This window comes from Sinohyriopsis cumingii, unplaced genomic scaffold (assembly GCF_028554795.1).
Source record: "Sinohyriopsis cumingii isolate HCF-2022 unplaced genomic scaffold, ASM2855479v2 utg004884l, whole genome shotgun sequence".
NCBI lineage: Eukaryota > Metazoa > Mollusca > Bivalvia > Unionida > Unionidae > Sinohyriopsis > Sinohyriopsis cumingii.
This window is the reverse complement of record NW_028316844.1, coordinates 25,971-50,875: the sequence shown is the minus strand read 5'-3', so window position 1 is coordinate 50,875 and position 24,905 is coordinate 25,971. Positions and strand designations below refer to the sequence as shown.

Here is a 24,905-nt window from a genome sequence, read left to right as displayed (position 1 = left end):
TTACAAAGACTTCCATACAACTTCAGTTGTAAATTATAAAGCCCAACGTGTCCATTATATGCATACATTTTACTTTAATCAATGCAAGACCACAGAGCTCACAACCTGCCAAATATATACTGTTACACGCACACGGGTATTTACTTGACCGAGCGGTTGTCAAACCCTGGCGCGATTCTCGCTAGAAGTCATAAGTTTCCCCGACTTTCCAAAGACTTCCATACAACCTCAGTTGTAAATCAGAAAGCCCGACGTGTCCATTCTATACCTAAATTTTCCTCTAATTAATGCAAGACCACGGATAAACCAAACTGTCAACTATCTATCAACCGTACATCTGCGTGTTTTGGCTTCATTATGTTTCCGCACCACCAACCGTTCACGCCTTAGAACATATATGAGTACTCCCTAACAATGGGAACTATTTTAACTCCGCCACCTTAGGCCAGTCAATGTATGCTTTCCAGGCACATTTCGCCGATATAACTGCACCATATTCGCCCGCATGGCGACATAAACGGTCTCTGCCAAGTCCCTTTTTATTTATGCCCTTGTGTAATTTACCGGTTTAATACCGTAAGTGCTGTCCTTGCAGTCACGCTACCAATGTATACCACTAGATTTCAATATGTACTATTTTACTCCAGGGACATTCATTCGGTTTTGGTCGCAATTCACTACTAGTGAACCATGGCATTATGGAGACTCACTAACACTTTACTCCGCGAAGTTTGCTCCTAGTGATTGGCCAATTATTTCGGGCAAAGGAATATTTATATTGCACCGAATTCCAATTATCAGACAAGTAATCACACAAATCTAAGAATTCCTTAAAACGGGGCGCTATAACCAAAGCGCATACTCCAAATTTATTACAATATGATCAAGTCGAAATTAATATGAAACTTACACGTTCCATACTGTTTCGTGAATTTTGATAATGAAATTAAAAATATGGAACGCTTCACGAATTTGCGTGTCATCCTTGCGCAGGGGCCATGCTAATCTTCTCTGTATCGTTCCAATTTTAGTATATGTACTGCCGAAGCAAGTACGATATACCATACCTGTTAATTTCCTTATTAAATGCATTTTCACGTAACATTTAAAGGAGAGGTACATGTACATTTGCATAACCGTGCACAGCGGGAAAACGTTGCAAAACGTTGGAGCAGTTAACTTCCTTTATTGCCGGTGGGGAAATATTCCAGGATGTCAAAAATAAAATAAACATACACATAAAAACCTTATTAAAATTACGTTGCTAGCATGAGTTTCATTTGCCATATAGCCTAATTTGAAACCACACGAACAAAAGAATCATTTACAATATTTTAAACATTCAAACACGGTCGTTAAGTTGACCAAAACGTAGATCTCTTTATTCTCCACTTACATTAATGGTTCTTCGTCTAGATGCATTCTGCGCCATATGCCGTTATCTAGGTAGTCCGAATAGAATATGTTTCTTTTCTTGCGGAGACATTTAGGCATAACAAAATGTGTGATTTTACTGCGCCGGCATACATCTGAAGCGTACTTTCGTGACAGAAAAAGTCGAGGCCACTCCAACTGCGCAGTGACCGCAATTTGATTACAATTATATCTCCACTGGCCCACGTGAAGCTCTGAGAAGAACCGCTTAGGGGTCATGTTCCGGTGACATACGTTATTAGCATAATCGCTAATTTTATCAGCCAATCAGATGAAGGCTTTTACCTTGGCGTTTGGGAGACTGATTAGTACGGCAGAAGCTCATCAATGTGTTCCCAACGATTTGGTTTACTTTTTGAAATTGTATGAAAGCGGCATTTCCCTTGGCTAATTCAAAGGTCTCCAGAACATGGCCCCTAAGCGGTCGCTTTCAGAGCTTCACGTAGGACAGTGGAGATCTCATTCACATGAGACTGCAGTGACTGAGAAGCTGCAAATAAAAACAAGTAGTTCGTTGATTCGCATCCGCTCGGTTGATCTAACCTGGTTCACGGCCGCTATGAAGCTACCACCAATATGTGTCATTTTACGTAAAATTACTATAGGCGACCAGTCATCTTCGCTAGCCAAGGTTTCCATATCTTAAGCCTATCTACACCTTGGCGGATGGAGCAGGCATTTGTGTGCTTTGGGCGTGTGAATTTAATTGCATGCAGAGGAAAACCACCGCATCCTACCAAACCTAAATTGTTCAAGTTTGAACCTGTTCCTAGATGATCGAGACAAGAGGAGCACACAACTTAAATCGACCCATACATACGCAGTTGAACACTGTCGGTCTGTGCTTGTACAAATACACATCACTCAAATACACCTGTAATGGCTTTTCTTTGGTACGTTGTCATACCTTCGATGTTAAACTTCCAAAGAATCCTTTTGAAGTAAATTGCCTCCACCCTTTTCGGCCCATCTACAATGTACCACGGTTACACGCTATTGATTAGTTGGCATTACATCCCAAGGGAGGCAACTCACGAAATCCAGTAAATGTCCCTAGGACAAAGCACTAATATATCTGCTCGATCCGCCAAGGTGTAAATTGGGTTAACATATCGGAACCTTGGCTAGCGAAGATGGGGACCAGTTCATGTTGGAAAAAGTCGAGTGGCAGCTAAACGTTGTAAGTTTCGGTGTTTTTGAAAACACGTCACTTCTATTTAGGGGGCGCTCTACAGATATTATGAACTTATAAGAAAACGATTGGTGTATGGTGTAGTTGCTTACATAGGCAACATGCTCAGTGAGAGAATATTGGCATATTTCTGTGTTACGTTAATGTGCTGTGACTGAAATTTCTTTGTATATTGTCTCAAAATACCCCTCCCTCACAACAACAGCAACAAAAAAAAAAAAAAAAAAAAAGACAAAAAAAAAAAAAAAAACAAAACCTTACTGGTACTTATTTTCTTTGAAATACATTTCAACCGTATGCGTTGTGAGTTGGGGATATTTCTCTTCTCCCGAACATCGCTGGATTTAAATTTTTTTAATTGTTCTATACGGCAAAGTAACATAATCAAGAACACATTTACGCTAAATTGAAATGCAGAATATATTACAAGCCAGGGGTCATTACTTGACCGAGCGGTGTCAGACACTAGCGTGATACCCGATAGAAGTCATAAGTTTACCCCAAATTTACAAAGACTTCCATACAACTTCAGTTGTAAATTATAAAGCCCAACGTGTCCATTATATGCATACATTTTACTTTAATCAATGCAAGACCACAGAGCTCACAACCTGCCAAATATATACTGTTACACGCACACGGGTATTTACTTGACCGAGCGGTTGTCAAACCCTGGCGCGATTCTCGCTAGAAGTCATAAGTTTCCCCGACTTTCCAAAGACTTCCATACAACCTCAGTTGTAAATCAGAAAGCCCGACGTGTCCATTCTATACCTAAATTTTCCTCTAATTAATGCAAGACCACGGATAAACCAAACTGTCAACTATCTATCAACCGTACATCTGCGTGTTTTGGCTTCATTATGTTTCCGCACCACCAACCGTTCACGCCTTAGAACATATATGAGTACTCCCTAACAATGGGAACTATTTTAACTCCGCCACCTTAGGCCAGTCAATGTATGCTTTCCAGGCACATTTCGCCGATATAACTGCACCATATTCGCCCGCATGGCGACATAAACGGTCTCTGCCAAGTCCCTTTTTATTTATGCCCTTGTGTAATTTACCGGTTTAATACCGTAAGTGCTGTCCTTGCAGTCACGCTACCAATGTATACCACTAGATTTCAATATGTACTATTTTACTCCAGGGACATTCATTCGGTTTTGGTCGCAATTCACTACTAGTGAACCATGGCATTATGGAGACTCACTAACACTTTACTCCGCGAAGTTTGCTCCTAGTGATTGGCCAATTATTTCGGGCAAAGGAATATTTATATTGCACCGAATTCCAATTATCAGACAAGTAATCACACAAATCTAAGAATTCCTTAAAACGGGGCGCTATAACCAAAGCGCATACTCCAAATTTATTACAATATGATCAAGTCGAAATTAATATGAAACTTACACGTTCCATACTGTTTCGTGAATTTTGATAATGAAATTAAAAATATGGAACGCTTCACGAATTTGCGTGTCATCCTTGCGCAGGGGCCATGCTAATCTTCTCTGTATCGTTCCAATTTTAGTATATGTACTGCCGAAGCAAGTACGATATACCATACCTGTTAATTTCCTTATTAAATGCATTTTCACGTAACATTTAAAGGAGAGGTACATGTACATTTGCATAACCGTGCACAGCGGGAAAACGTTGCAAAACGTTGGAGCAGTTAACTTCCTTTATTGCCGGTGGGGAAATATTCCAGGATGTCAAAAATAAAATAAACATACACATAAAAACCTTATTAAAATTACGTTGCTAGCATGAGTTTCATTTGCCATATAGCCTAATTTGAAACCACACGAACAAAAGAATCATTTACAATATTTTAAACATTCAAACACGGTCGTTAAGTTGACCAAAACGTAGATCTCTTTATTCTCCACTTACATTAATGGTTCTTCGTCTAGATGCATTCTGCGCCATATGCCGTTATCTAGGTAGTCCGAATAGAATATGTTTCTTTTCTTGCGGAGACATTTAGGCATAACAAAATGTGTGATTTTACTGCGCCGGCATACATCTGAAGCGTACTTTCGTGACAGAAAAAGTCGAGGCCACTCCAACTGCGCAGTGACCGCAATTTGATTACAATTATATCTCCACTGGCCCACGTGAAGCTCTGAGAAGAACCGCTTAGGGGTCATGTTCCGGTGACATACGTTATTAGCATAATCGCTAATTTTATCAGCCAATCAGATGAAGGCTTTTACCTTGGCGTTTGGGAGACTGATTAGTACGGCAGAAGCTCATCAATGTGTTCCCAACGATTTGGTTTACTTTTTGAAATTGTATGAAAGCGGCATTTCCCTTGGCTAATTCAAAGGTCTCCAGAACATGGCCCCTAAGCGGTCGCTTTCAGAGCTTCACGTAGGACAGTGGAGATCTCATTCACATGAGACTGCAGTGACTGAGAAGCTGCAAATAAAAACAAGTAGTTCGTTGATTCGCATCCGCTCGGTTGATCTAACCTGGTTCACGGCCGCTATGAAGCTACCACCAATATGTGTCATTTTACGTAAAATTACTATAGGCGACCAGTCATCTTCGCTAGCCAAGGTTTCCATATCTTAAGCCTATCTACACCTTGGCGGATGGAGCAGGCATTTGTGTGCTTTGGGCGTGTGAATTTAATTGCATGCAGAGGAAAACCACCGCATCCTACCAAACCTAAATTGTTCAAGTTTGAACCTGTTCCTAGATGATCGAGACAAGAGGAGCACACAACTTAAATCGACCCATACATACGCAGTTGAACACTGTCGGTCTGTGCTTGTACAAATACACATCACTCAAATACACCTGTAATGGCTTTTCTTTGGTACGTTGTCATACCTTCGATGTTAAACTTCCAAAGAATCCTTTTGAAGTAAATTGCCTCCACCCTTTTCGGCCCATCTACAATGTACCACGGTTACACGCTATTGATTAGTTGGCATTACATCCCAAGGGAGGCAACTCACGAAATCCAGTAAATGTCCCTAGGACAAAGCACTAATATATCTGCTCGATCCGCCAAGGTGTAAATTGGGTTAACATATCGGAACCTTGGCTAGCGAAGATGGGGACCAGTTCATGTTGGAAAAAGTCGAGTGGCAGCTAAACGTTGTAAGTTTCGGTGTTTTTGAAAACACGTCACTTCTATTTAGGGGGCGCTCTACAGATATTATGAACTTATAAGAAAACGATTGGTGTATGGTGTAGTTGCTTACATAGGCAACATGCTCAGTGAGAGAATATTGGCATATTTCTGTGTTACGTTAATGTGCTGTGACTGAAATTTCTTTGTATATTGTCTCAAAATACCCCTCCCTCACAACAACAGCAACAAAAAAAAAAAAAAAAAAAAAGACAAAAAAAAAAAAAAAAACAAAACCTTACTGGTACTTATTTTCTTTGAAATACATTTCAACCGTATGCGTTGTGAGTTGGGGATATTTCTCTTCTCCCGAACATCGCTGGATTTAAATTTTTTTAATTGTTCTATACGGCAAAGTAACATAATCAAGAACACATTTACGCTAAATTGAAATGCAGAATATATTACAAGCCAGGGGTCATTACTTGACCGAGCGGTGTCAGACACTAGCGTGATACCCGATAGAAGTCATAAGTTTACCCCAAATTTACAAAGACTTCCATACAACTTCAGTTGTAAATTATAAAGCCCAACGTGTCCATTATATGCATACATTTTACTTTAATCAATGCAAGACCACAGAGCTCACAACCTGCCAAATATATACTGTTACACGCACACGGGTATTTACTTGACCGAGCGGTTGTCAAACCCTGGCGCGATTCTCGCTAGAAGTCATAAGTTTCCCCGACTTTCCAAAGACTTCCATACAACCTCAGTTGTAAATCAGAAAGCCCGACGTGTCCATTCTATACCTAAATTTTCCTCTAATTAATGCAAGACCACGGATAAACCAAACTGTCAACTATCTATCAACCGTACATCTGCGTGTTTTGGCTTCATTATGTTTCCGCACCACCAACCGTTCACGCCTTAGAACATATATGAGTACTCCCTAACAATGGGAACTATTTTAACTCCGCCACCTTAGGCCAGTCAATGTATGCTTTCCAGGCACATTTCGCCGATATAACTGCACCATATTCGCCCGCATGGCGACATAAACGGTCTCTGCCAAGTCCCTTTTTATTTATGCCCTTGTGTAATTTACCGGTTTAATACCGTAAGTGCTGTCCTTGCAGTCACGCTACCAATGTATACCACTAGATTTCAATATGTACTATTTTACTCCAGGGACATTCATTCGGTTTTGGTCGCAATTCACTACTAGTGAACCATGGCATTATGGAGACTCACTAACACTTTACTCCGCGAAGTTTGCTCCTAGTGATTGGCCAATTATTTCGGGCAAAGGAATATTTATATTGCACCGAATTCCAATTATCAGACAAGTAATCACACAAATCTAAGAATTCCTTAAAACGGGGCGCTATAACCAAAGCGCATACTCCAAATTTATTACAATATGATCAAGTCGAAATTAATATGAAACTTACACGTTCCATACTGTTTCGTGAATTTTGATAATGAAATTAAAAATATGGAACGCTTCACGAATTTGCGTGTCATCCTTGCGCAGGGGCCATGCTAATCTTCTCTGTATCGTTCCAATTTTAGTATATGTACTGCCGAAGCAAGTACGATATACCATACCTGTTAATTTCCTTATTAAATGCATTTTCACGTAACATTTAAAGGAGAGGTACATGTACATTTGCATAACCGTGCACAGCGGGAAAACGTTGCAAAACGTTGGAGCAGTTAACTTCCTTTATTGCCGGTGGGGAAATATTCCAGGATGTCAAAAATAAAATAAACATACACATAAAAACCTTATTAAAATTACGTTGCTAGCATGAGTTTCATTTGCCATATAGCCTAATTTGAAACCACACGAACAAAAGAATCATTTACAATATTTTAAACATTCAAACACGGTCGTTAAGTTGACCAAAACGTAGATCTCTTTATTCTCCACTTACATTAATGGTTCTTCGTCTAGATGCATTCTGCGCCATATGCCGTTATCTAGGTAGTCCGAATAGAATATGTTTCTTTTCTTGCGGAGACATTTAGGCATAACAAAATGTGTGATTTTACTGCGCCGGCATACATCTGAAGCGTACTTTCGTGACAGAAAAAGTCGAGGCCACTCCAACTGCGCAGTGACCGCAATTTGATTACAATTATATCTCCACTGGCCCACGTGAAGCTCTGAGAAGAACCGCTTAGGGGTCATGTTCCGGTGACATACGTTATTAGCATAATCGCTAATTTTATCAGCCAATCAGATGAAGGCTTTTACCTTGGCGTTTGGGAGACTGATTAGTACGGCAGAAGCTCATCAATGTGTTCCCAACGATTTGGTTTACTTTTTGAAATTGTATGAAAGCGGCATTTCCCTTGGCTAATTCAAAGGTCTCCAGAACATGGCCCCTAAGCGGTCGCTTTCAGAGCTTCACGTAGGACAGTGGAGATCTCATTCACATGAGACTGCAGTGACTGAGAAGCTGCAAATAAAAACAAGTAGTTCGTTGATTCGCATCCGCTCGGTTGATCTAACCTGGTTCACGGCCGCTATGAAGCTACCACCAATATGTGTCATTTTACGTAAAATTACTATAGGCGACCAGTCATCTTCGCTAGCCAAGGTTTCCATATCTTAAGCCTATCTACACCTTGGCGGATGGAGCAGGCATTTGTGTGCTTTGGGCGTGTGAATTTAATTGCATGCAGAGGAAAACCACCGCATCCTACCAAACCTAAATTGTTCAAGTTTGAACCTGTTCCTAGATGATCGAGACAAGAGGAGCACACAACTTAAATCGACCCATACATACGCAGTTGAACACTGTCGGTCTGTGCTTGTACAAATACACATCACTCAAATACACCTGTAATGGCTTTTCTTTGGTACGTTGTCATACCTTCGATGTTAAACTTCCAAAGAATCCTTTTGAAGTAAATTGCCTCCACCCTTTTCGGCCCATCTACAATGTACCACGGTTACACGCTATTGATTAGTTGGCATTACATCCCAAGGGAGGCAACTCACGAAATCCAGTAAATGTCCCTAGGACAAAGCACTAATATATCTGCTCGATCCGCCAAGGTGTAAATTGGGTTAACATATCGGAACCTTGGCTAGCGAAGATGGGGACCAGTTCATGTTGGAAAAAGTCGAGTGGCAGCTAAACGTTGTAAGTTTCGGTGTTTTTGAAAACACGTCACTTCTATTTAGGGGGCGCTCTACAGATATTATGAACTTATAAGAAAACGATTGGTGTATGGTGTAGTTGCTTACATAGGCAACATGCTCAGTGAGAGAATATTGGCATATTTCTGTGTTACGTTAATGTGCTGTGACTGAAATTTCTTTGTATATTGTCTCAAAATACCCCTCCCTCACAACAACAGCAACAAAAAAAAAAAAAAAAAAAAAGACAAAAAAAAAAAAAAAAACAAAACCTTACTGGTACTTATTTTCTTTGAAATACATTTCAACCGTATGCGTTGTGAGTTGGGGATATTTCTCTTCTCCCGAACATCGCTGGATTTAAATTTTTTTAATTGTTCTATACGGCAAAGTAACATAATCAAGAACACATTTACGCTAAATTGAAATGCAGAATATATTACAAGCCAGGGGTCATTACTTGACCGAGCGGTGTCAGACACTAGCGTGATACCCGATAGAAGTCATAAGTTTACCCCAAATTTACAAAGACTTCCATACAACTTCAGTTGTAAATTATAAAGCCCAACGTGTCCATTATATGCATACATTTTACTTTAATCAATGCAAGACCACAGAGCTCACAACCTGCCAAATATATACTGTTACACGCACACGGGTATTTACTTGACCGAGCGGTTGTCAAACCCTGGCGCGATTCTCGCTAGAAGTCATAAGTTTCCCCGACTTTCCAAAGACTTCCATACAACCTCAGTTGTAAATCAGAAAGCCCGACGTGTCCATTCTATACCTAAATTTTCCTCTAATTAATGCAAGACCACGGATAAACCAAACTGTCAACTATCTATCAACCGTACATCTGCGTGTTTTGGCTTCATTATGTTTCCGCACCACCAACCGTTCACGCCTTAGAACATATATGAGTACTCCCTAACAATGGGAACTATTTTAACTCCGCCACCTTAGGCCAGTCAATGTATGCTTTCCAGGCACATTTCGCCGATATAACTGCACCATATTCGCCCGCATGGCGACATAAACGGTCTCTGCCAAGTCCCTTTTTATTTATGCCCTTGTGTAATTTACCGGTTTAATACCGTAAGTGCTGTCCTTGCAGTCACGCTACCAATGTATACCACTAGATTTCAATATGTACTATTTTACTCCAGGGACATTCATTCGGTTTTGGTCGCAATTCACTACTAGTGAACCATGGCATTATGGAGACTCACTAACACTTTACTCCGCGAAGTTTGCTCCTAGTGATTGGCCAATTATTTCGGGCAAAGGAATATTTATATTGCACCGAATTCCAATTATCAGACAAGTAATCACACAAATCTAAGAATTCCTTAAAACGGGGCGCTATAACCAAAGCGCATACTCCAAATTTATTACAATATGATCAAGTCGAAATTAATATGAAACTTACACGTTCCATACTGTTTCGTGAATTTTGATAATGAAATTAAAAATATGGAACGCTTCACGAATTTGCGTGTCATCCTTGCGCAGGGGCCATGCTAATCTTCTCTGTATCGTTCCAATTTTAGTATATGTACTGCCGAAGCAAGTACGATATACCATACCTGTTAATTTCCTTATTAAATGCATTTTCACGTAACATTTAAAGGAGAGGTACATGTACATTTGCATAACCGTGCACAGCGGGAAAACGTTGCAAAACGTTGGAGCAGTTAACTTCCTTTATTGCCGGTGGGGAAATATTCCAGGATGTCAAAAATAAAATAAACATACACATAAAAACCTTATTAAAATTACGTTGCTAGCATGAGTTTCATTTGCCATATAGCCTAATTTGAAACCACACGAACAAAAGAATCATTTACAATATTTTAAACATTCAAACACGGTCGTTAAGTTGACCAAAACGTAGATCTCTTTATTCTCCACTTACATTAATGGTTCTTCGTCTAGATGCATTCTGCGCCATATGCCGTTATCTAGGTAGTCCGAATAGAATATGTTTCTTTTCTTGCGGAGACATTTAGGCATAACAAAATGTGTGATTTTACTGCGCCGGCATACATCTGAAGCGTACTTTCGTGACAGAAAAAGTCGAGGCCACTCCAACTGCGCAGTGACCGCAATTTGATTACAATTATATCTCCACTGGCCCACGTGAAGCTCTGAGAAGAACCGCTTAGGGGTCATGTTCCGGTGACATACGTTATTAGCATAATCGCTAATTTTATCAGCCAATCAGATGAAGGCTTTTACCTTGGCGTTTGGGAGACTGATTAGTACGGCAGAAGCTCATCAATGTGTTCCCAACGATTTGGTTTACTTTTTGAAATTGTATGAAAGCGGCATTTCCCTTGGCTAATTCAAAGGTCTCCAGAACATGGCCCCTAAGCGGTCGCTTTCAGAGCTTCACGTAGGACAGTGGAGATCTCATTCACATGAGACTGCAGTGACTGAGAAGCTGCAAATAAAAACAAGTAGTTCGTTGATTCGCATCCGCTCGGTTGATCTAACCTGGTTCACGGCCGCTATGAAGCTACCACCAATATGTGTCATTTTACGTAAAATTACTATAGGCGACCAGTCATCTTCGCTAGCCAAGGTTTCCATATCTTAAGCCTATCTACACCTTGGCGGATGGAGCAGGCATTTGTGTGCTTTGGGCGTGTGAATTTAATTGCATGCAGAGGAAAACCACCGCATCCTACCAAACCTAAATTGTTCAAGTTTGAACCTGTTCCTAGATGATCGAGACAAGAGGAGCACACAACTTAAATCGACCCATACATACGCAGTTGAACACTGTCGGTCTGTGCTTGTACAAATACACATCACTCAAATACACCTGTAATGGCTTTTCTTTGGTACGTTGTCATACCTTCGATGTTAAACTTCCAAAGAATCCTTTTGAAGTAAATTGCCTCCACCCTTTTCGGCCCATCTACAATGTACCACGGTTACACGCTATTGATTAGTTGGCATTACATCCCAAGGGAGGCAACTCACGAAATCCAGTAAATGTCCCTAGGACAAAGCACTAATATATCTGCTCGATCCGCCAAGGTGTAAATTGGGTTAACATATCGGAACCTTGGCTAGCGAAGATGGGGACCAGTTCATGTTGGAAAAAGTCGAGTGGCAGCTAAACGTTGTAAGTTTCGGTGTTTTTGAAAACACGTCACTTCTATTTAGGGGGCGCTCTACAGATATTATGAACTTATAAGAAAACGATTGGTGTATGGTGTAGTTGCTTACATAGGCAACATGCTCAGTGAGAGAATATTGGCATATTTCTGTGTTACGTTAATGTGCTGTGACTGAAATTTCTTTGTATATTGTCTCAAAATACCCCTCCCTCACAACAACAGCAACAAAAAAAAAAAAAAAAAAAAAGACAAAAAAAAAAAAAAAAACAAAACCTTACTGGTACTTATTTTCTTTGAAATACATTTCAACCGTATGCGTTGTGAGTTGGGGATATTTCTCTTCTCCCGAACATCGCTGGATTTAAATTTTTTTAATTGTTCTATACGGCAAAGTAACATAATCAAGAACACATTTACGCTAAATTGAAATGCAGAATATATTACAAGCCAGGGGTCATTACTTGACCGAGCGGTGTCAGACACTAGCGTGATACCCGATAGAAGTCATAAGTTTACCCCAAATTTACAAAGACTTCCATACAACTTCAGTTGTAAATTATAAAGCCCAACGTGTCCATTATATGCATACATTTTACTTTAATCAATGCAAGACCACAGAGCTCACAACCTGCCAAATATATACTGTTACACGCACACGGGTATTTACTTGACCGAGCGGTTGTCAAACCCTGGCGCGATTCTCGCTAGAAGTCATAAGTTTCCCCGACTTTCCAAAGACTTCCATACAACCTCAGTTGTAAATCAGAAAGCCCGACGTGTCCATTCTATACCTAAATTTTCCTCTAATTAATGCAAGACCACGGATAAACCAAACTGTCAACTATCTATCAACCGTACATCTGCGTGTTTTGGCTTCATTATGTTTCCGCACCACCAACCGTTCACGCCTTAGAACATATATGAGTACTCCCTAACAATGGGAACTATTTTAACTCCGCCACCTTAGGCCAGTCAATGTATGCTTTCCAGGCACATTTCGCCGATATAACTGCACCATATTCGCCCGCATGGCGACATAAACGGTCTCTGCCAAGTCCCTTTTTATTTATGCCCTTGTGTAATTTACCGGTTTAATACCGTAAGTGCTGTCCTTGCAGTCACGCTACCAATGTATACCACTAGATTTCAATATGTACTATTTTACTCCAGGGACATTCATTCGGTTTTGGTCGCAATTCACTACTAGTGAACCATGGCATTATGGAGACTCACTAACACTTTACTCCGCGAAGTTTGCTCCTAGTGATTGGCCAATTATTTCGGGCAAAGGAATATTTATATTGCACCGAATTCCAATTATCAGACAAGTAATCACACAAATCTAAGAATTCCTTAAAACGGGGCGCTATAACCAAAGCGCATACTCCAAATTTATTACAATATGATCAAGTCGAAATTAATATGAAACTTACACGTTCCATACTGTTTCGTGAATTTTGATAATGAAATTAAAAATATGGAACGCTTCACGAATTTGCGTGTCATCCTTGCGCAGGGGCCATGCTAATCTTCTCTGTATCGTTCCAATTTTAGTATATGTACTGCCGAAGCAAGTACGATATACCATACCTGTTAATTTCCTTATTAAATGCATTTTCACGTAACATTTAAAGGAGAGGTACATGTACATTTGCATAACCGTGCACAGCGGGAAAACGTTGCAAAACGTTGGAGCAGTTAACTTCCTTTATTGCCGGTGGGGAAATATTCCAGGATGTCAAAAATAAAATAAACATACACATAAAAACCTTATTAAAATTACGTTGCTAGCATGAGTTTCATTTGCCATATAGCCTAATTTGAAACCACACGAACAAAAGAATCATTTACAATATTTTAAACATTCAAACACGGTCGTTAAGTTGACCAAAACGTAGATCTCTTTATTCTCCACTTACATTAATGGTTCTTCGTCTAGATGCATTCTGCGCCATATGCCGTTATCTAGGTAGTCCGAATAGAATATGTTTCTTTTCTTGCGGAGACATTTAGGCATAACAAAATGTGTGATTTTACTGCGCCGGCATACATCTGAAGCGTACTTTCGTGACAGAAAAAGTCGAGGCCACTCCAACTGCGCAGTGACCGCAATTTGATTACAATTATATCTCCACTGGCCCACGTGAAGCTCTGAGAAGAACCGCTTAGGGGTCATGTTCCGGTGACATACGTTATTAGCATAATCGCTAATTTTATCAGCCAATCAGATGAAGGCTTTTACCTTGGCGTTTGGGAGACTGATTAGTACGGCAGAAGCTCATCAATGTGTTCCCAACGATTTGGTTTACTTTTTGAAATTGTATGAAAGCGGCATTTCCCTTGGCTAATTCAAAGGTCTCCAGAACATGGCCCCTAAGCGGTCGCTTTCAGAGCTTCACGTAGGACAGTGGAGATCTCATTCACATGAGACTGCAGTGACTGAGAAGCTGCAAATAAAAACAAGTAGTTCGTTGATTCGCATCCGCTCGGTTGATCTAACCTGGTTCACGGCCGCTATGAAGCTACCACCAATATGTGTCATTTTACGTAAAATTACTATAGGCGACCAGTCATCTTCGCTAGCCAAGGTTTCCATATCTTAAGCCTATCTACACCTTGGCGGATGGAGCAGGCATTTGTGTGCTTTGGGCGTGTGAATTTAATTGCATGCAGAGGAAAACCACCGCATCCTACCAAACCTAAATTGTTCAAGTTTGAACCTGTTCCTAGATGATCGAGACAAGAGGAGCACACAACTTAAATCGACCCATACATACGCAGTTGAACACTGTCGGTCTGTGCTTGTACAAATACACATCACTCAAATACACCTGTAATGGCTTTTCTTTGGTACGTTGTCATACCTTCGATGTTAAACTTCCAAAGAATCCTTTTGAAGTAAATTGCCTCCACCCTTTTCGGCCCATCTACAATGTACCACGGTTACACGCTATTGATTAGTTGGCATTACATCCCAAGGGAGGCAACTCACGAAATCCAGTAAATGTCCCTAGGACAAAGCACTAATATATCTGCTCGATCCGCCAAGGTGTAAATTGGGTTAACATATCGGAACCTTGGCTAGCGAAGATGGGGACCAGTTCATGTTGGAAAAAGTCGAGTGGCAGCTAAACGTTGTAAGTTTCGGTGTTTTTGAAAACACGTCACTTCTATTTAGGGGGCGCTCTACAGATATTATGAACTTATAAGAAAACGATTGGTGTATGGTGTAGTTGCTTACATAGGCAACATGCTCAGTGAGAGAATATTGGCATATTTCTGTGTTACGTTAATGTGCTGTGACTGAAATTTCTTTGTATATTGTCTCAAAATACCCCTCCCTCACAACAACAGCAACAAAAAAAAAAAAAAAAAAAAAGACAAAAAAAAAAAAAAAAACAAAACCTTACTGGTACTTATTTTCTTTGAAATACATTTCAACCGTATGCGTTGTGAGTTGGGGATATTTCTCTTCTCCCGAACATCGCTGGATTTAAATTTTTTTAATTGTTCTATACGGCAAAGTAACATAATCAAGAACACATTTACGCTAAATTGAAATGCAGAATATATTACAAGCCAGGGGTCATTACTTGACCGAGCGGTGTCAGACACTAGCGTGATACCCGATAGAAGTCATAAGTTTACCCCAAATTTACAAAGACTTCCATACAACTTCAGTTGTAAATTATAAAGCCCAACGTGTCCATTATATGCATACATTTTACTTTAATCAATGCAAGACCACAGAGCTCACAACCTGCCAAATATATACTGTTACACGCACACGGGTATTTACTTGACCGAGCGGTTGTCAAACCCTGGCGCGATTCTCGCTAGAAGTCATAAGTTTCCCCGACTTTCCAAAGACTTCCATACAACCTCAGTTGTAAATCAGAAAGCCCGACGTGTCCATTCTATACCTAAATTTTCCTCTAATTAATGCAAGACCACGGATAAACCAAACTGTCAACTATCTATCAACCGTACATCTGCGTGTTTTGGCTTCATTATGTTTCCGCACCACCAACCGTTCACGCCTTAGAACATATATGAGTACTCCCTAACAATGGGAACTATTTTAACTCCGCCACCTTAGGCCAGTCAATGTATGCTTTCCAGGCACATTTCGCCGATATAACTGCACCATATTCGCCCGCATGGCGACATAAACGGTCTCTGCCAAGTCCCTTTTTATTTATGCCCTTGTGTAATTTACCGGTTTAATACCGTAAGTGCTGTCCTTGCAGTCACGCTACCAATGTATACCACTAGATTTCAATATGTACTATTTTACTCCAGGGACATTCATTCGGTTTTGGTCGCAATTCACTACTAGTGAACCATGGCATTATGGAGACTCACTAACACTTTACTCCGCGAAGTTTGCTCCTAGTGATTGGCCAATTATTTCGGGCAAAGGAATATTTATATTGCACCGAATTCCAATTATCAGACAAGTAATCACACAAATCTAAGAATTCCTTAAAACGGGGCGCTATAACCAAAGCGCATACTCCAAATTTATTACAATATGATCAAGTCGAAATTAATATGAAACTTACACGTTCCATACTGTTTCGTGAATTTTGATAATGAAATTAAAAATATGGAACGCTTCACGAATTTGCGTGTCATCCTTGCGCAGGGGCCATGCTAATCTTCTCTGTATCGTTCCAATTTTAGTATATGTACTGCCGAAGCAAGTACGATATACCATACCTGTTAATTTCCTTATTAAATGCATTTTCACGTAACATTTAAAGGAGAGGTACATGTACATTTGCATAACCGTGCACAGCGGGAAAACGTTGCAAAACGTTGGAGCAGTTAACTTCCTTTATTGCCGGTGGGGAAATATTCCAGGATGTCAAAAATAAAATAAACATACACATAAAAACCTTATTAAAATTACGTTGCTAGCATGAGTTTCATTTGCCATATAGCCTAATTTGAAACCACACGAACAAAAGAATCATTTACAATATTTTAAACATTCAAACACGGTCGTTAAGTTGACCAAAACGTAGATCTCTTTATTCTCCACTTACATTAATGGTTCTTCGTCTAGATGCATTCTGCGCCATATGCCGTTATCTAGGTAGTCCGAATAGAATATGTTTCTTTTCTTGCGGAGACATTTAGGCATAACAAAATGTGTGATTTTACTGCGCCGGCATACATCTGAAGCGTACTTTCGTGACAGAAAAAGTCGAGGCCACTCCAACTGCGCAGTGACCGCAATTTGATTACAATTATATCTCCACTGGCCCACGTGAAGCTCTGAGAAGAACCGCTTAGGGGTCATGTTCCGGTGACATACGTTATTAGCATAATCGCTAATTTTATCAGCCAATCAGATGAAGGCTTTTACCTTGGCGTTTGGGAGACTGATTAGTACGGCAGAAGCTCATCAATGTGTTCCCAACGATTTGGTTTACTTTTTGAAATTGTATGAAAGCGGCATTTCCCTTGGCTAATTCAAAGGTCTCCAGAACATGGCCCCTAAGCGGTCGCTTTCAGAGCTTCACGTAGGACAGTGGAGATCTCATTCACATGAGACTGCAGTGACTGAGAAGCTGCAAATAAAAACAAGTAGTTCGTTGATTCGCATCCGCTCGGTTGATCTAACCTGGTTCACGGCCGCTATGAAGCTACCACCAATATGTGTCATTTTACGTAAAATTACTATAGGCGACCAGTCATCTTCGCTAGCCAAGGTTTCCATATCTTAAGCCTATCTACACCTTGGCGGATGGAGCAGGCATTTGTGTGCTTTGGGCGTGTGAATTTAATTGCATGCAGAGGAAAACCACCGCATCCTACCAAACCTAAATTGTTCAAGTTTGAACCTGTTCCTAGATGATCGAGACAAGAGGAGCACACAACTTAAATCGACCCATACATACGCAGTTGAACACTGTCGGTCTGTGCTTGTACAAATACACATCACTCAAATACACCTGTAATGGCTTTTCTTTGGTACGTTGTCATACCTTCGATGTTAAACTTCCAAAGAATCCTTTTGAAGTAAATTGCCTCCACCCTTTTCGGCCCATCTACAATGTACCACGGTTACACGCTATTGATTAGTTGGCATTACATCCCAAGGGAGGCAACTCACGAAATCCAGTAAATGTCCCTAGGACAAAGCACTAATATATCTGCTCGATCCGCCAAGGTGTAAATTGGGTTAACATATCGGAACCTTGGCTAGCGAAGATGGGGACCAGTTCATGTTGGAAAAAGTCGAGTGGCAGCTAAACGTTGTAAGTTTCGGTGTTTTTGAAAACACGTCACTTCTATTTAGGGGGCGCTCTACAGATATTATGAACTTATAAGAAAACGATTGGTGTATGGTGTAGTTGCTTACATAGGCAACATGCTCAGTGAGAGAATATTGGCATATTTCTGTGTTACGTTAATGTGCTGTGACTGAAATTTCTTTGTATATTGTCTCAAAATACCCCTCCCTCACAACAACAGCAACAAAAAAAAAAAAAAAAAAAAAGACAAAAAAAAAAAAAAAAACAAAACCTTACTGGTACTTATTTTCTTTGAAATACATTTCAACCGTATGCGTTGTGAGTTGGGGATATTTCTCTTCTCCCGAACATCGCTGGATTTAAATTTTTTTAATTGTTCTATACGGCAAAGTAACATAATCAAGAACACATTTACGCTAAATTGAAATGCAGAATATATTACAAGCCAGGGGTCATTACTTGACCGAGCGGTGTCAGACACTAGCGTGATACCCGATAGAAGTCATAAGTTTACCCCAAATTTACAAAGACTTCCATACAACTTCAGTTGTAAATTATAAAGCCCAACGTGTCCATTATATGCATACATTTTACTTTAATCAATGCAAGACCACAGAGCTCACAACCTGCCAAATATATACTGTTACACGCACACGGGTATTTACTTGACCGAGCGGTTGTCAAACCCTGGCGCGATTCTCGCTAGAAGTCATAAGTTTCCCCGACTTTCCAAAGACTTCCATACAACCTCAGTTGTAAATCAGAAAGCCCGACGTGTCCATTCTATACCTAAATTTTCCTCTAATTAATGCAAGACCACGGATAAACCAAACTGTCAACTATCTATCAACCGTACATCTGCGTGTTTTGGCTTCATTATGTTTCCGCACCACCAACCGTTCACGCCTTAGAACATATATGAGTACTCCCTAACAATGGGAACTATTTTAACTCCGCCACCTTAGGCCAGTCAATGTATGCTTTCCAGGCACATTTCGCCGATATAACTGCACCATATTCGCCCGCATGGCGACATAAACGGTCTCTGCCAAGTCCCTTTTTATGTATGCCCTTGTGTAATTTACCGGTTTAATACCGTAAGTGCTGTCCTTGCAGTCACGCTACCAATGTATACCACTAGATTTCAATATGTACTATTTTACTCCAGGGACATTCATTCGGTTTTGGTCGCAATTCACTACTAGTGAACCATGGCATTATGGAGACTCACTAACACTTTACTCCGCGAAGTTTGCTCCTAGTGATTGGCCAATTATTTCGGGCAAAGGAATATTTATATTGCACCGAATTCCAATTATCAGACAAGTAATCACACAAATCTAAGAATTCCTTAAAACGGGGCGCTATAACCAAAGCGCATACTCCAAATTTATTACAATATGATCAAGTCGAAATTAATATGAAACTTACACGTTCCATACTGTTTCGTGAATTTTGATAATGAAATTAAAAATATGGAACGCTTCACGAATTTGCGTGTCATCCTTGCGCAGGGGCCATGCTAATCTTCTCTGTATCGTTCCAATTTTAGTATATGTACTGCCGAAGCAAGTACGATATACCATACCTGTTAATTTCCTTATTAAATGCATTTTCACGTAACATTTAAAGGAGAGGTACATGTACATTTGCATAACCGTGCACAGCGGGAAAACGTTGCAAAACGTTGGAGCAGTTAACTTCCTTTATTGCCGGTGGGGAAATATTCCAGGATGTCAAAAATAAAATAAACATACACATAAAAACCTTATTAAAATTACGTTGCTAGCATGAGTTTCATTTGCCATATAGCCTAATTTGAAACCACACGAACAAAAGAATCATTTACAATATTTTAAACATTCAAACACGGTCGTTAAGTTGACCAAAACGTAGATCTCTTTATTCTCCACTTACATTAATGGTTCTTCGTCTAGATGCATTCTGCGCCATATGCCGTTATCTAGGTAGTCCGAATAGAATATGTTTCTTTTCTTGCGGAGACATTTAGGCATAACAAAATGTGTGATTTTACTGCGCCGGCATACATCTGAAGCGTACTTTCGTGACAGAAAAAGTCGAGGCCACTCCAACTGCGCAGTGACCGCAATTTGATTACAATTATATCTCCACTGGCCCACGTGAAGCTCTGAGAAGAACCGCTTAGGGGTCATGTTCCGGTGACATACGTTATTAGCATAATCGCTAATTTTATCAGCCAATCAGATGAAGGCTTTTACCTTGGCGTTTGGGAGACTGATTAGTACGGCAGAAGCTCATCAATGTGTTCCCAACGATTTGGTTTACTTTTTGAAATTGTATGAAAGCGGCATTTCCCTTGGCTAATTCAAAGGTCTCCAGAACATGGCCCCTAAGCGGTCGCTTTCAGAGCTTCACGTAGGACAGTGGAGATCTCATTCACATGAGACTGCAGTGACTGAGAAGCTGCAAATAAAAACAAGTAGTTCGTTGATTCGCATCCGCTCGGTTGATCTAACCTGGTTCACGGCCGCTATGAAGCTACCACCAATATGTGTCATTTTACGTAAAATTACTATAGGCGACCAGTCATCTTCGCTAGCCAAGGTTTCCATATCTTAAGCCTATCTACACCTTGGCGGATGGAGCAGGCATTTGTGTGCTTTGGGCGTGTGAATTTAATTGCATGCAGAGGAAAACCACCGCATCCTACCAAACCTAAATTGTTCAAGTTTGAACCTGTTCCTAGATGATCGAGACAAGAGGAGCACACAACTTAAATCGACCCATACATACGCAGTTGAACACTGTCGGTCTGTGCTTGTACAAATACACATCACTCAAATACACCTGTAATGGCTTTTCTTTGGTACGTTGTCATACCTTCGATGTTAAACTTCCAAAGAATCCTTTTGAAGTAAATTGCCTCCACCCTTTTCGGCCCATCTACAATGTACCACGGTTACACGCTATTGATTAGTTGGCATTACATCCCAAGGGAGGCAACTCACGAAATCCAGTAAATGTCCCTAGGACAAAGCACTAATATATCTGCTCGATCCGCCAAGGTGTAAATTGGGTTAACATATCGGAACCTTGGCTAGCGAAGATGGGGACCAGTTCATGTTGGAAAAAGTCGAGTGGCAGCTAAACGTTGTAAGTTTCGGTGTTTTTGAAAACACGTCACTTCTATTTAGGGGGCGCTCTACAGATATTATGAACTTATAAGAAAACGATTGGTGTATGGTGTAGTTGCTTACATAGGCAACATGCTCAGTGAGAGAATATTGGCATATTTCTGTGTTACGTTAATGTGCTGTGACTGAAATTTCTTTGTATATTGTCTCAAAATACCCCTCCCTCACAACAACAGCAACAAAAAAAAAAAAAAAAAAAAAGACAAAAAAAAAAAAAAAAACAAAACCTTACTGGTACTTATTTTCTTTGAAATACATTTCAACCGTATGCGTTGTGAGTTGGGGATATTTCTCTTCTCCCGAACATCGCTGGATTTAAATTTTTTTAATTGTTCTATACGGCAAAGTAACATAATCAAGAACACATTTACGCTAAATTGAAATGCAGAATATATTACAAGCCAGGGGTCATTACTTGACCGAGCGGTGTCAGACACTAGCGTGATACCCGATAGAAGTCATAAGTTTACCCCAAATTTACAAAGACTTCCATACAACTTCAGTTGTAAATTATAAAGCCCAACGTGTCCATTATATGCATACATTTTACTTTAATCAATGCAAGACCACAGAGCTCACAACCTGCCAAATATATACTGTTACACGCACACGGGTATTTACTTGACCGAGCGGTTGTCAAACCCTGGCGCGATTCTCGCTAGAAGTCATAAGTTTCCCCGACTTTCCAAAGACTTCCATACAACCTCAGTTGTAAATCAGAAAGCCCGACGTGTCCATTCTATACCTAAATTTTCCTCTAATTAATGCAAGACCACGGATAAACCAAACTGTCAACTATCTATCAACCGTACATCTGCGTGTTTTGGCTTCATTATGTTTCCGCACCACCAACCGTTCACGCCTTAGAACATATATGAGTACTCCCTAACAATGGGAACTATTTTAACTCCGCCACCTTAGGCCAGTCAATGTATGCTTTCCAGGCACATTTCGCCGATATAACTGCACCATATTCGCCCGCATGGCGACATAAACGGTCTCTGCCAAGTCCCTTTTTATTTATGCCCTTGTGTAATTTACCGGTTTAATACCGTAAGTGCTGTCCTTGCAGTCACGCTACCAATGTATACCACTAGATTTCAATATGTACTATTTTACTCCAGGGACATTCATTCGGTTTTGGTCGCAATTCACTACTAGTGAACCATGGCATTATGGAGACTCACTAACACTTTACTCCGCGAAGTTTGCTCCTAGTGATTGGCCAATTATTTCGGGCAAAGGAATATTTATATTGCACCGAATTCCAATTATCAGACAAGTAATCACACAAATCTAAGAATTCCTTAAAACGGGGCGCTATAACCAAAGCGCATACTCCAAATTTATTACAATATGATCAAGTCGAAATTAATATGAAACTTACACGTTCCATACTGTTTCGTGAATTTTGATAATGAAATTAAAAATATGGAACGCTTCACGAATTTGCGTGTCATCCTTGCGCAGGGGCCATGCTAATCTTCTCTGTATCGTTCCAATTTTAGTATATGTACTGCCGAAGCAAGTACGATATACCATACCTGTTAATTTCCTTATTAAATGCATTTTCACGTAACATTTAAAGGAGAGGTACATGTACATTTGCATAACCGTGCACAGCGGGAAAACGTTGCAAAACGTTGGAGCAGTTAACTTCCTTTATTGCCGGTGGGGAAATATTCCAGGATGTCAAAAATAAAATAAACATACACATAAAAACCTTATTAAAATTACGTTGCTAGCATGAGTTTCATTTGCCATATAGCCTAATTTGAAACCACACGAACAAAAGAATCATTTACAATATTTTAAACATTCAAACACGGTCGTTAAGTTGACCAAAACGTAGATCTCTTTATTCTCCACTTACATTAATGGTTCTTCGTCTAGATGCATTCTGCGCCATATGCCGTTATCTAGGTAGTCCGAATAGAATATGTTTCTTTTCTTGCGGAGACATTTAGGCATAACAAAATGTGTGATTTTACTGCGCCGGCATACATCTGAAGCGTACTTTCGTGACAGAAAAAGTCGAGGCCACTCCAACTGCGCAGTGACCGCAATTTGATTACAATTATATCTCCACTGGCCCACGTGAAGCTCTGAGAAGAACCGCTTAGGGGTCATGTTCCGGTGACATACGTTATTAGCATAATCGCTAATTTTATCAGCCAATCAGATGAAGGCTTTTACCTTGGCGTTTGGGAGACTGATTAGTACGGCAGAAGCTCATCAATGTGTTCCCAACGATTTGGTTTACTTTTTGAAATTGTATGAAAGCGGCATTTCCCTTGGCTAATTCAAAGGTCTCCAGAACATGGCCCCTAAGCGGTCGCTTTCAGAGCTTCACGTAGGACAGTGGAGATCTCATTCACATGAGACTGCAGTGACTGAGAAGCTGCAAATAAAAACAAGTAGTTCGTTGATTCGCATCCGCTCGGTTGATCTAACCTGGTTCACGGCCGCTATGAAGCTACCACCAATATGTGTCATTTTACGTAAAATTACTATAGGCGACCAGTCATCTTCGCTAGCCAAGGTTTCCATATCTTAAGCCTATCTACACCTTGGCGGATGGAGCAGGCATTTGTGTGCTTTGGGCGTGTGAATTTAATTGCATGCAGAGGAAAACCACCGCATCCTACCAAACCTAAATTGTTCAAGTTTGAACCTGTTCCTAGATGATCGAGACAAGAGGAGCACACAACTTAAATCGACCCATACATACGCAGTTGAACACTGTCGGTCTGTGCTTGTACAAATACACATCACTCAAATACACCTGTAATGGCTTTTCTTTGGTACGTTGTCATACCTTCGATGTTAAACTTCCAAAGAATCCTTTTGAAGTAAATTGCCTCCACCCTTTTCGGCCCATCTACAATGTACCACGGTTACACGCTATTGATTAGTTGGCATTACATCCCAAGGGAGGCAACTCACGAAATCCAGTAAATGTCCCTAGGACAAAGCACTAATATATCTGCTCGATCCGCCAAGGTGTAAATTGGGTTAACATATCGGAACCTTGGCTAGCGAAGATGGGGACCAGTTCATGTTGGAAAAAGTCGAGTGGCAGCTAAACGTTGTAAGTTTCGGTGTTTTTGAAAACACGTCACTTCTATTTAGGGGGCGCTCTACAGATATTATGAACTTATAAGAAAACGATTGGTGTATGGTGTAGTTGCTTACATAGGCAACATGCTCAGTGAGAGAATATTGGCATATTTCTGTGTTACGTTAATGTGCTGTGACTGAAATTTCTTTGTATATTGTCTCAAAATACCCCTCCCTCACAACAACAGCAACAAAAAAAAAAAAAAAAAAAAAGACAAAAAAAAAAAAAAAAACAAAACCTTACTGGTACTTATTTTCTTTGAAATACATTTCAACCGTATGCGTTGTGAGTTGGGGATATTTCTCTTCTCCCGAACATCGCTGGATTTAAATTTTTT

The 24,905-nt window shown here is 40.2% G+C and overlaps 8 non-coding genes across 8 annotated transcripts; all 8 read right to left on the bottom strand.

Moving 5' to 3' along the window:
- Positions 1 to 948: 948 nt before the first annotated feature.
- LOC149769084 (U6 spliceosomal RNA) lies at positions 949 to 1,055 on the bottom strand. Its single transcript, XR_016419468.1, has one exon. It is a non-coding gene; the product is annotated as a U6 spliceosomal RNA (small nuclear RNA).
- A 3,025-nt stretch (positions 1,056 to 4,080) lies between these two features.
- LOC149769083 (U6 spliceosomal RNA) lies at positions 4,081 to 4,187 on the bottom strand. The gene has a single exon (XR_016419467.1). It is a non-coding gene; the product is annotated as a U6 spliceosomal RNA (small nuclear RNA).
- A 3,025-nt stretch (positions 4,188 to 7,212) lies between these two features.
- Positions 7,213 to 7,319, bottom strand: LOC149769082 (U6 spliceosomal RNA). Its single transcript, XR_016419466.1, has one exon. It is a non-coding gene; the product is annotated as a U6 spliceosomal RNA (small nuclear RNA).
- A 3,025-nt stretch (positions 7,320 to 10,344) lies between these two features.
- Positions 10,345 to 10,451, bottom strand: LOC149769081 (U6 spliceosomal RNA). Its single transcript, XR_016419465.1, has one exon. It is a non-coding gene; the product is annotated as a U6 spliceosomal RNA (small nuclear RNA).
- A 3,025-nt stretch (positions 10,452 to 13,476) lies between these two features.
- Positions 13,477 to 13,583, bottom strand: LOC149769080 (U6 spliceosomal RNA). Its single transcript, XR_016419464.1, has one exon. It is a non-coding gene; the product is annotated as a U6 spliceosomal RNA (small nuclear RNA).
- A 3,025-nt stretch (positions 13,584 to 16,608) lies between these two features.
- On the bottom strand, positions 16,609 to 16,715 carry LOC149769079 (U6 spliceosomal RNA). Its single transcript, XR_016419463.1, has one exon. It is a non-coding gene; the product is annotated as a U6 spliceosomal RNA (small nuclear RNA).
- A 3,025-nt stretch (positions 16,716 to 19,740) lies between these two features.
- On the bottom strand, positions 19,741 to 19,847 carry LOC149769078 (U6 spliceosomal RNA). The gene has a single exon (XR_016419462.1). It is a non-coding gene; the product is annotated as a U6 spliceosomal RNA (small nuclear RNA).
- A 3,025-nt stretch (positions 19,848 to 22,872) lies between these two features.
- LOC149769077 (U6 spliceosomal RNA) lies at positions 22,873 to 22,979 on the bottom strand. The gene has a single exon (XR_016419461.1). It is a non-coding gene; the product is annotated as a U6 spliceosomal RNA (small nuclear RNA).
- Positions 22,980 to 24,905: the final 1,926 nt, after the last annotated feature.